This window comes from Lepidochelys kempii, chromosome 2, assembly GCF_965140285.1.
Source record: "Lepidochelys kempii isolate rLepKem1 chromosome 2, rLepKem1.hap1, whole genome shotgun sequence".
NCBI lineage: Eukaryota > Metazoa > Chordata > Testudines > Cheloniidae > Lepidochelys > Lepidochelys kempii.
In genome coordinates, this window is record NC_136381.1 from 82,234,735 (window position 1) to 82,247,190 (window position 12,456).

The window sequence follows — 12,456 nt, forward strand, 5'->3', positions numbered from 1 at the left end:
CGGTCCCGGTCCCAGAGCGCCCCACGCCGGCTCCGGGTCCCGGTCCCAGAGCGCCCCACGCCGGCTGTGGATTTCCCCCGGGTTTGTGAGATCCCCGCGGGATTAACGGAAAACACCGTATAACGAGAGAAGAATCACGAAGTTGGGGGACGCGGGAACCATCATGAAACCCCAGAACGACAGCGCGGAGTGCCGCACGTGTCAGTCCATCCTGGTGGAAAGCCAGGGTGCAGTTTGGGAGCCTCACCTTCCTTGAAAAATGTAATCCGCGAGAAAAGACCCTATATGAAAAGGGAACAAATTCACCCCTGGTATCCAACCTAAGAGGCTTTTGGATTTATTGGGTCCCAGCTTTAGAATTCCCTTTGGCTGCTGGAGCCTTAATCTGTTTCTCATCAAGTCATGCTGCAAAATCCATCTTTTCCCCAGAGTTTTGGGGAGGGAAGGGTGAGGGATCTGTATAATGAGGGTTGGAACCTGTGGTTGGAGAGTTTTCTTTTCTTTTCCTTCCTGGTTTTGGGGAGGCTGCTGTATTTATGTTTAGTATAGCAGCGGTGCCTAGAGCCCAGGAAAGGTACATGCTAGTGTTTTATATAAGGGTATAAACATGTAGGGCCAGATTCTCCTTGTAAACTTCACTGAAGTCTGTTCTACACTTATTAACCTCTGTTGAGGAGCTAGCCCACAGAACATCTTCACCCAAACTACAGGGAAACACTCTTTGGGCCTAAACCTCTTCTCTTTAGGGAAGCAAAACTAAGGGACTTTAATTTGGAAGTTTACGTATGTATAAACTGAAGGATCAGATCCAACTTTCTTCTAACTATATTCTTCCTTTTCAGAACTCCATTGTACACACACAAAAACATCAAGAATTTTGTAGATATGGCGTAGTTATGAGCTTGGAAGACTTGCGCTTGCTTGGCTATAGGCCAGTCCTACAAGCACATGCTATTTTACTCACATTAGTAAATGAGTTATATATGTTTTAATGTTTACCATATCAGGTCTGTCTTGCTATTTCACCTTCCCCTTGTTAGATTATTCAGTCACATACTTGAATGCTTAAGTCACTAGAACAGTGATTCTCAGACCTCAGTGGTTCTGGAACCAAATTAGCAATCAACATTACCCAAAAGAGCCATAGGAGTGTGAATTCTTTGTTTCTCTTACTATAGTACAGTATGATGGGAAATATATATATAGTACTATAGTAAGAGAAACAATATATAAAAAATACAACAAAATGACTGAACAAGTATTATTTTATCAACTACAATGAATTAATAACAGCCTGATTGGTTAATAATTAAATCACACTGTTTTATTGTCATGTGCTGCAAAGAGCTGCAGGAGATACATTAAAGAGCCACTTGCAGCTCAGGAATCTCAGTCTGAGTATCACTGCACTAGAAAGTAAAAATGGAGAAACTTTCTAAATCACAATTAGATCTAAAACAAAGAAAAACTTTCTGAAATATGGTCAGATTAGAATCAAAGCTGACTTTTGAATACACTTTAAATTTAAAAAAAGAAAAGGAGTACTTGTGGCACCTTAGAGACTAACAAATTTATGTGAGCATAAGCTTTCATGAGTTACAGCTTACTTTGAATCTGATGAAGTGAGCTGTAGCTCACAAAAGCTTATGCTCACATAAATTTGTTAGTCTCTAAGGTGCCACAAGTACTCCTTTTCTTTTTGCGAATACAGACTAACACAGCTGCTACTCTGAAACCTGTAAATTTAAAGTTCAACTATGTTGAAAATATTACAAGTCTCTGTTAAGTATATACCTATTACTAACAAGGGCTTTGAAAATCTTTTTAGCCCATTTTCTTTCTCACTCCTCAATATTGTTTGTTTAATCACTTTTTATTACTGTAGAGATTTTTGTGTCTTCCGTATCATCTCGAAACTTTCTAAAATATGCTACTACATTTTTCTTTTGAAGCCTTCAAGCTTTGAGAGTTCAGGACTAGGAAGACTTTGCTGGCAGCTTCCTCATACTGAAGAAGGAAAGCTGTCCTTGAATTTATGCTAAGCTCTGTTAAGTAACAGTAAAACTCACCCTAAGTTGCTAGGTCAGTAATGCTACCATAAACCAAACTCATGTTTTGGTCTATAAAGCTGCTCCAGGAGAGATTATACACTTCACCATGCTTGGACTCAGATTTCTTAGGAGTTAACTGCTTAGTACAATTAATTATGTCTTGGTTCTCCTAAGCATGAGAAAATAACTTCTTTCTCACAGATAGTCAGGTTTCAATGCATCTCAACATTTTTGGAAATAGGACACTCCTAGTATATTTGCACAAAACCCTACATCTTATAGTTCAGTTACATAGTGTGAGCTATAAAGTTCATCAGACTTAATTCTGAATTGTAATTTTACTTCCAAATATGTATTTATAGCTAATGAGTTAATGCTGCAATGAGGAATCTAGGTGGTCCAGTAGAAGATTTAAAAACATAAATAAAATAAATTGATCTGCTAAGTTTATGATGGGAAGTATGATATGGTGAGATGCAAAAAGCATTGCAATAAAATTAGTATCAGTAATTACAAACACTTATGCAATTGTTTTCCCTATAAACTACATGATCCCAATTCTTTCATTGGTTTTTAAGGCAATGTAACTCCACTGACTTGTTGGGGTTACTCCTAATTTAAACTGTAGTAAATGATACTAGAATAAGCATAATAGTTTTTGAAAATCATATTACAGTGAACTTTTCCTCCCGTACCTACTTTCTACTAAGGAGTCATTTATTTGATTTTCTGCAGAAAAATCTGACCCATGGTGACAAATTTGGCCACAACTTACTTAGTAGATACTTGACTAATTAAATGTACTAATGAACTACTGAAAAGCATTCTATTCCAAATTCATTTACACTAGATGTTTGTTTACTATTTGAACTGGAACACCATATCATTCATCTAACAGGAGTAAATATCCACATCTAGACAATAAAACTGTGGGAAAAAAGACTCTGGCATTGTTGCTGAACAGATTCAAAAGTTTCTGTGGACTCATGGCCAGATTTCAAAGGAACCCTTCACATGACACATTAACCTTGGTGTTAAAATACTTAACTAAAAACAACTCTGAAACAGGGGGTGGAATCTAGTTAAATTGATGCAAGGGTTGCTGTTCGTATGGAACTGTTAGTTATCAATTATAGGTTAATATTAATGTCCTTGTTACTGGGTGACCTGGATTATTTACCAGCAGTTTTATCAAGCTATTGATTGAATTACTATTATTGCAGCGCTCCCAGAAGCACAGATATAATGAAAAGCCTGTTATTGCACCAGTTGCTTACGTGCTGCATCAATGTATAGTAGGCATTCTTAGAACATTAGGTGATCCTATAGATCATATACATGGGTGCAATAGGGCTAGCCAGATAAGCAGGTAACTCAGAATTCCTTGCTTTTATTAGCTTAATTTAGATTAAAAACAACTTTGAGTTACATGTCTTAAAAATTACCTAGAAAATCTGCATTTGAATTTTATTTTGCCTTATTATCAAAAGGATGAGGAAAATGTTTCCTTTTTACTCTAAAACACATGTGAATGCATTTTAGTGCTCATGAAAGCTACTGGCTCAACCACTCCATCAAGTGAAATCCCCTATTTCTCCCCACTGCATGGCCAGTGTGTTTATGACCTCCCTGAACTCTGGAGGATCCACCTCCCAGGTAAATGTGTAGTTCGTTCTCCAAGCCCATTAATTCTTTGGTCTTTCTGTTAAGACAATCAATAAGGATGTCAGTTAGCATCAGTTGTAATGGTGCTTTTGTAACTAGGTCTTTTGCCACAGGGCACTGGACTGAGATCACGATCACCAAACCACCAAGTGATGGAAACACTAGATGGCATTTGAATGACCAAACTAGAAACTGGCAATTCCCTGAGCCACCCAATCCCCTCCACTGGGGAGCAGATAGAGTTTGCTACAGCTCTGTGGTGCTGACAGCAGTTACTTCTGGTGGGAGGAGTGACTCCACTAACACTTGATTATAGTTCTGAGCAGAGGAACACTTCTTAAACTGGCTTCCCCAATCACTTTTAAAGTCAAGTCAGCATCAATTCTTCCCTTCTAGCAGAGCAGACAAACATGGAGAGAGAGAGAAGGCTGAATGGGCTCCTTCTCCATATTGCTTAGAGTTATCATGCCGGTTTAAGGAACATGAGCTGTAGGACTATGATACTAGCTCTGATAGCTAGCTTCACAGTGCTACAGTTAGATAGTAGTCAGTATGTGCAGGACTGGGTGCTAATTGTAGAGCTTATTACAGAGATTTCAATGGGGCTACTTTAAGGTAGTAATAACTACACTTGCTAGAAGGACCAGCTCCATAGTTACTTCCAAAACATAGGGCAAGTTGACACTACCGTGCTACATCGGCGCAGCTGCACCCATGCAGCTGTGCCGCTGTAGTGCATCTGGTGAAGACATGCTATGCCAGTGGGAGAGTGTTCTTTCGTTAGGATAATTACTGCACCTCTGCGAGAGGCAGAAGCTACATCAGAGGGGGAGCGTCTCCTGTTGACATAGCGCGGTATGGACATTGCTTTAGGTCAATGTAACTTACGTAACTCAGAGAGGTATTGTTTTCACACCTGTGAGCAATGTAAGGTACATCGACTTAAGTGGTAGGGTACATCAGCCCGTTGAAAAAATTCTTTTTCCCTACCAGTTTGATTCTCTTCGTTTCTTACATAGTTATTATTTCTCTGTCTTACCACTGGACCTTAACTTGGAATATTTGGCAAGCATGCCTAGTCCAAAGACTCTAAGTAGAAGAGTGACAGATTTGGGAATAGTGTATGTTAATACCAGTGACAGACCAGAGAGAGGAACCAAAAGTGCAAAATTGTTATAGTGTAGCTATTTTAATGGCAGATTTGATTTACTCCAGCTCTGGAAAATTATCATGAAAATTTACTATCATCCTTTACTGTGATGAATGATGGGACTTTAACAGAAAAAACAAACACCCTTCCCCCCCCCCACCCTGTAAGGCTCCACCACCCACCCACCCCAAAAAACTCCCAAACCAACCAAACAAAAAAGTCAGTCTGGGTGAGTGGGAAAGTAATATTTGAAAGTCTGATTTATGTAGTTGGGATTTTAAAAATGTACTGTGTTCCAGTGTTCTAGATTTAGAAAACAAAGGGCTACTGGAGTAATTTATAGTCTACAATGTGTCCCCTGCCAGACTTTAGAGTATATTATAAAGTAGAGCAAACTCTGGACTTGCACGGCTTGACAATATCCCTTTCAATATAGAAGGGCTGCAGGCATATACAAGTAATACAGTGCTATGATAAGAACACAATAATAATTATAATACTTTAAACTTCTGTTGTGGTTGTCATCTAAGGACCTGAAAACGCTTGGGAGATATTAGTTAATTACACCTTGGAACAACCTTCCAAAGTATTACCATCTTTATTTAACAGGTAGGGAACTTAAGCACAAAGAGACAAAGGCTAGATCCTGATTGTAATGTAAGTTGAGCATGCTCAGTACTACACAAAAGGCGCTCAGCCCTTCACAAGCTTGGGCCCTGTCATGTCCAAAGTAGCACAAGCAAGCCACTGCCAGAGTTGGAGGCCCTGGAGTCTTAGCTCTTATTCCCTATATCTCTCATTTTGGTTTGTCTATAGAACCCATCACCATGGTGTGTGTCTACTAGAAAACAATGCCATGCAATTCCCATAAATTAGAATACTGGGTCAAACACATTTGATCTACCTGTCTGTATACACAAATGCACTTTCCCCAATACTGATACAGGAAACATTTTTGTGAATGAAACTTATCACCTGACACAATAGGTATAATATTTATATTTCCTTTTTTTGGAAAAAAATATTTATTCTTTAAAATATGTAGATTGTTAATATTTTACAATTTTCAATCACAGATTTTAGCCTCTAAAAATGAACCAGTTTTTCTGAACTGTATTCTTAGACTCCATGAATGAAAAACCTTTCCTTTTGTTCTTTTCCCTTTTCCCACATTGAAAGAGAACATCTTATTTTATCTTATTTATTAACTTATTATCATTAAGTATTAATTATATTAAGTATTAATTTATTATCTTATTAACATCTTATTTATTGAAGAGAACATCTTATTTTATCAAGCAGACACAGTGCTGCCAATGAGAAGATCAGTTCAGCCTGTCATTCACAGCATTTTTGTGATGTTCAGCTGGCCTATTTACTGGCATTCTATCAGATCGTAATAAAGATAACTGTTCACTTTTACATCAAACTGGAGTGCCAATGTAGTAAGCACTCACTGGGATGAGACTTCCTGTTGTGAGGTTATCTTAAATTCTCCTATACTCTGTATAGAGCATCATTCCCACAAGCTGCTCTAAAACATAACCCACTAGGTACAGAATGTTTCTCTACATCTTACAGAAGACCTGCAATTATTTTCTCTAAAGATACACTCAAACAAGTTTCCTGGGGAGAGGGAAGTGGTTATAAGATTGTTTTCAAAAGTATAGTTACGTAGATGACAGGAAGATTCACATTTACTTCAGATTAAGAGTTATTTGTCCTAACAGACATGATAAAACCTGTCTTCATTCCTTTCTATTCAGCTCAAGTACTTTTGAGTGCCAGTAGTTAATCAGTTACCAAATTCCATAGCCTTTGTTTTCTATACTATTTGATTCTTCTTATTTGACACTGTACCTGTGAATATACTCAGATTCCAAACAGTCACAATTTTCAGGGCTGTATGGATCTGGGGTTCTGATTTGGGCTTTACTCATATTGCAACTGTGAATTACTTATTACACATCAAAACATATTTAAAGTAAGTTTCTTACATCTAAGAAACAGCAAGCTTCTGAACATTGACCATTAAGTCAGTTATGGTTATGCTAACTCAAGGTTTGTGAATTAACTCACTCCATAAAACTGAATATTTTTTTAAAAGTTGGTCTAAGATGAAATATAACAGTAGTAGCACTTTGTGCTTGCATAGCACTTTACTTTGCCACAACAGCCCCCTGAGTTAGATATGCTCACATTTACAAATAAGAAAACTAAGGCAGAGAAGTTAAGAGACTTTCCCAAGTTCACCCACCAAGTCAATGGCAGAGTGTAGACTAGAATTCAGGAGTACCCATCTCCCTCTTCTGTGCTTAGTCTAGTAGACTATGCTCCCCATTAAATATTATTATAGACAGAATAGCTGATGTTCAGCTACATACAGAAGTGTCAAAAGTTATACTTTCAAAAATGATGTCACCAACAACCACAGAAGCGGGAATAAATGGTATTTAGTAAATTGATACATTAAAAAAAACAGCAACTCTACATCTTTAAGTGTGGTAACATTGATTTTATAAGGTGGGTTACTTAAACAACTTCAACGTTTAAAGAAAGATTTTTAAAACTCACCCTTTTAAGTGTGAAAAGTTCTGTTCTTGATCAGGGATGATGAATATTTCCTGCTGATTTTCCCTTAAGCTATAAACCGCAGGCATAAATGAAATGAGGAAGCTGCTGTGGACCACACTACAGAATGCTGAGAAGAGATCTGCTGCACCTAAGATACATACAATGTGCAATGGATAACCTAATATGCCTTTCATTTAACTGGCTGGGCAGGTTTCTACATTCTGTAGAACATGGAATCATACCAGAATTTGTTGGCATAACAGGCCTGTCAAACCGGTTCCTCAGCAGACCAGGAACCTGTCCAACCAGTCTGCATCAAAGGCCAGCCCAACATGCTGCAGCTCAACTCAGTTCAGCCAGGCTTTGTACATGGTGAATCATTCATGCCTCCATCAACTCCCAACATACTACCTTGATAGAATGATGTAGCCTCCAGCAAAACAATTTACCAAGGGGTGGAGGAATGATATATCCGTGTCACATACAGTAAGATCCTATTGTAAATTCTCCTTCATTACATATGTAGATGCACTAGTCTAAAAGCTTTGCCTTACACTGGCATCAACACAGAGAAACAGGGAAGAAAACCATTTATTTTAAAGCAAAAGTAACACAGTCTAATTGTAATTAAATGACAGTACATTTTTAGCACAAACAAACAAAATGCTAAGGTCAAATCCTGCCCTACTGTCCAAACCACGTTCATGAGTTGTACCCTCCTGTACTGGAACCAAGGCAGTCCTTTGCATTTGGCAGGACAGGATGCTCAGAGCCTGCGCAGGGGTCTGGTGAGCTGTCTGCTGGGTTTCTTCTGCCTCACTGCAGGGTTTTTTTTTGGAGGTGAGGCAAGTCAGAGGAGGTGCAAGGTACAGGCAGTGTGTCCACAACTATCCAGAACTACTTGCCAAACACAACCCTCCTCCCATATAGCGGGCACAGACTCCAACAGTGCTACTGTAGCTCATGGGCTGTTGCACTGCTGCTAGGCACGTCATGGCCTGGGACCAAGGAGCTTTGGGGAATTGCCCTGAGCATATTTATTCAAGCTGCATGCAGGAACCAGGATTTTCCTCAATAGAATCTTGTCCTTATAAGCCTGTATTTTCTTCCCTGTAAGAACATGGGTCATAATTTTCAAATCCGGTGGCATGATTTTCAGAGGTGCTGAGCACCTTCCACTTCCTTAGAAATCAATGAGAATTGTGGGTCTCAGCACCCTTGAAAATTCGACCACTTGTACCTAAAGTTAGGATTCTAAGCACATAGTTAGGCTCCTTTAACTTAGGAGCCTAACATTAGGCATCCTGGCTTGAAAAATTTCATCCTATTCTTTCTGACAAAAATGTTGTCCTAAACTAGAAACTGTGTGTTTGTTCATGATGTGATCTAACCCTGCTATTTTTTATACTGCAGTAGATCCCCATTTTTATCAATTTTAATTATAGCTAGTAGAGATCTAGTGATTAGTGCAGAGGAAATTACCCTTCCCTTGAACCAGCCTGGTGTAAGGTATCCCCCACTTTTTTTATCATAGACCAGGATAGCAAGGGGAAAGGAATGGACGTGTTAGCATGAGACCCAGGAAAGTATTTGTTTTCCTGTGAGATGGTGAAGCAGAATGTGAGACTACATTTTGTGAAGGATTTGGAAGTAGGAGCTAACTGTGAAGAAGGCAACCAGATTAGTACATTTCAGCTGAAGTGAGAACTGTGCACGGTTTATGCTTGCAGTCACACAACCTCAGGCTACGATTTTATACAGCTAAGCAGAGCTGGGCTTGGTCAGTACTCGGATAAGAGGTTTACAAGTAAATCTGCTGCAGGAAGTGGTTTTGGTGATTTAGTGATTCACTGAGTAGTAATGAATCAATGCCATACATGATAGGGGCATTGGGTGCTGCCATATTTCAGTCAAAACATAAAACAGAGAGCGTGACAGCATTAAAGATGAACTGTGAAATCAATTACCTGATTTTTCCTCTGAGCCCACTAATTTACAACAGGTCTCCAAAATATATTGTCAGGAATCAATGTTACAAGGTTACATTGTGCTTGTGGTTCTCTGTAATGTAGATTTTGATTTTTTTTTTCCTACTAAAGAAGGCAACACAATTGCTTCACCCTGAAAACACAGAAACCTAAGATATCCCTTCTCTTGTTTCAGATACTCACTTTTGATGAACTTTGTAATAAAGGAGGCTACTGTAAGGGGACATCACAGAGATACACTGCTTCAACTTGAACACATCGCTATGTTTCTTTGCAACTGAAAAAAAAAATTACCTTCATTTGTTTATCACCCTCCAGCTTCACTCCTTAAAAGCCACACTACTGATCATCTGTAAGCTCTTCCAGTTTATGTAACATACACAGAGAATCTTCTTACGGATAAAAGACTCAAAAAGTGACACAAATCTAAAGTAAAACAACCTAAATGGTGCAGGTGCAGACTTGCTCTTATAGTAAAAGTATGCACAAACATTCATGTCTGCAAGTATTCATTACAGAGAGTTTACAACATACTTCCCTATCAAAAGCTGCTCAGTACTTTCATGAACAAATTCAGATAACACACACAAATACCCCTATCAGAATTAGCTATCATATCTCTCTTCATGACAGGTTATGTGGCAGGGTAAGGGCAATGACAATTTTGATGCAAACTGCAGCATAGAGAATAACCTGATAAATGGGCCAAGCCCTAGGTGGGTGATGCAGTGAAGTGGATCTAACCCTCTGCCAGCCACGGGATTCCTCAAGGTTGGTCAGGGAATGAATATTGCCAGCCAGGGGATTCCTCAAGGTTGGTCAGGGAATGAATATACTTTGGTGCTCCTCTAAGTAGGAACTGGGTTGGGCCCTGGTTAGCATTTGCTACTGCTGATAATTTGCTGATGACAATTTCTCAAGTTTTTCCTGAGCAGGTATTGCAGGGCTGGGCAGTGGTAGTGTATCAAGCCAAGTCAGAAAAAGAGAACTATCATTTTCACTACTCTCAACACAGGAGTGAGTTTGAAACAAAAATGGGGGTATTTTTCCTCTCAGAGAAACAAACTTTGAAATGTTATTCCTTCACATTCCAATTCTGCCTCTTCCTCCACAGATGCAAAGGGCCCTCTTGTAGCAGAACCAGAGCAGTTCATCTATCAAATGGGGAAAATTAGGGTCTGGGGAGTTTATTCACTGTTGTGTGATATCAAGCCCTGCACAGAGGGCTTAGCACAGAGTTCCTGTGGGCTGTTGAGAAGGCAGATTTGGAATGGGGGAGAAGCAGGGCTGGAGGATTTACTGCAATGAAATTCTAAGGCCCTTTCCACCTTCAAAGGAGATCTTCTTGACGGTCTCCTATCCAAGTGGTGACCAGATCTGACCTTCCTTAGTTTATAAGAGCACCCCAATTCTTATTATGCAGTGCTATGACTGCAGATACTAGTGCTTCCTTCTGTAGATTTTTAAAACTTGTTGCCTATAAGATTTATCCTCTCCTTGTAATAATTCATCTTTACAGGAAAGCCAGGTATTTGTTATAAAAACGATCAAGGTTAATAACTGGCCATTATTTGTCTTCTCTATTCTTGAATAACAAATATTTTTGTGTTGCCTACAAGTTGGCTACATCACTGTTCACCCCTTTTTCCAGATCATTAATATATTAAGCAACACTGGTCCTAGTATGGAACCTTGAGGAATTCCACTGTTAGCTTTTTGCCATGTTGAAATTAGGTAATTTTTCTCTCCATTTTGTTTTCTGCTTTTTGTCTTCTGCTTTTCAATGACCTAAGGGCTAAATTTCAGTTTCAAAGGGCTAAATGAAAGTAACTGGTCAAGGATTAATAAATATATACACAGTAGTAAAAACAAGTTTCTGTATCTGTAAAGTTGCTAATCTGCTTTTAACCAACCTTGCAAGTCACAATCTAATATTTTTAAATTATAGTCATTACAAGTGGATTTATTAAACCCCAAGCTAATCACCGTTGTTTCAAAAATACGCCACTCTCCGAACAAAACAGTAACTCAGACAAGACTTGGAGAAACTGGCATTTCCCTAGCTCATGTGTTCCATTCCTGAACAAAGCTCTTTGTATTTCTCATGGAAATTAAAAAAAACCAGGCTCTGCTTGCACAACATTAACTTCTGCTCTTTGCTTGGAAAGTGAAGTATATTTGAGTGTTGGTGGCCTTTATTTATTTCACAATAAATCTAGTCTACCTTGTGCCTCACATACAGTGAATTCAGTTTGGTCACCTCTTCATTGGGCACACTTACTAGTCCTATTTTACTACATGGACCATAACTTAAGCCTTGGCATAGTCACAGTGGGCTCAATTAATCTCTTAAGTAACACCATTACATTTAGTGGAGTTAAACCAGGAATGAATTTGGGCTATTTTCCCCTACCTCTCTCCCCACTCCTACTTATTCCGTCTTTTATTATCAACCATTTTTATTTAGCAACTGTAATATAGTTGTGTCTTCACTGCAAAATCTGTATCTAGCTTTCAACTGTCTCAGGATAACTTTTAAAGAAAGATATTCTGACCAGAACTTCTGTCACTGAAATAGGTTGAATGGGGCAGCCGGTTCTTTTGATTTAACTATCTGCTACTATTTTCCTTCTACATTCTGCTTTAGATATCAGTTAACTACCAGTATCTATCAAGCTGGAGAGAGCAGAAAATAAACTGCACTGGAAATGAAATTTCCTAATGTACAGTGTAATTAAATAAAAACACAGAAAATGTACATCTGAATGTTTCTAATCTGAGCAGTGGATCTGGAAAACCGACTTCCATGAATTACACCAAGTGTCAGATAAACAGTTTAGCTGTTGTACATGTAAGTTTGTGAACTTGTTGATTTTCAAACTACCACCTTTGTATATTTCTCTGGAACAATGGTCAAATAATTGTTCAAACTACCATGTTATAAGGACAAATGACACTTGTTTAGATAAATTGCAGACTGTCCAGGGCAGGAAACAGAGAATGCTGTTGCTTATTCAAGATCTTACTA

The 12,456-nt window shown here is 38.7% G+C and overlaps 1 protein-coding gene across 1 annotated transcript in view; it reads right to left on the bottom strand.

Moving 5' to 3' along the window:
- The window catches only part of RBBP8 (RB binding protein 8, endonuclease), a 73,739-nt gene extending 66,163 nt beyond the window's left edge, over window positions 1–7,576 (bottom strand). The window contains exon 1 of the mRNA XM_073331402.2: window positions 7,441–7,576. The gene's annotated coding sequence lies outside the window, so the exon portion shown is untranslated. The remainder of the gene's footprint in view (window positions 1–7,440) is intronic.
- Between the last annotated feature and the right edge of the window lie 4,880 nt (window positions 7,577–12,456).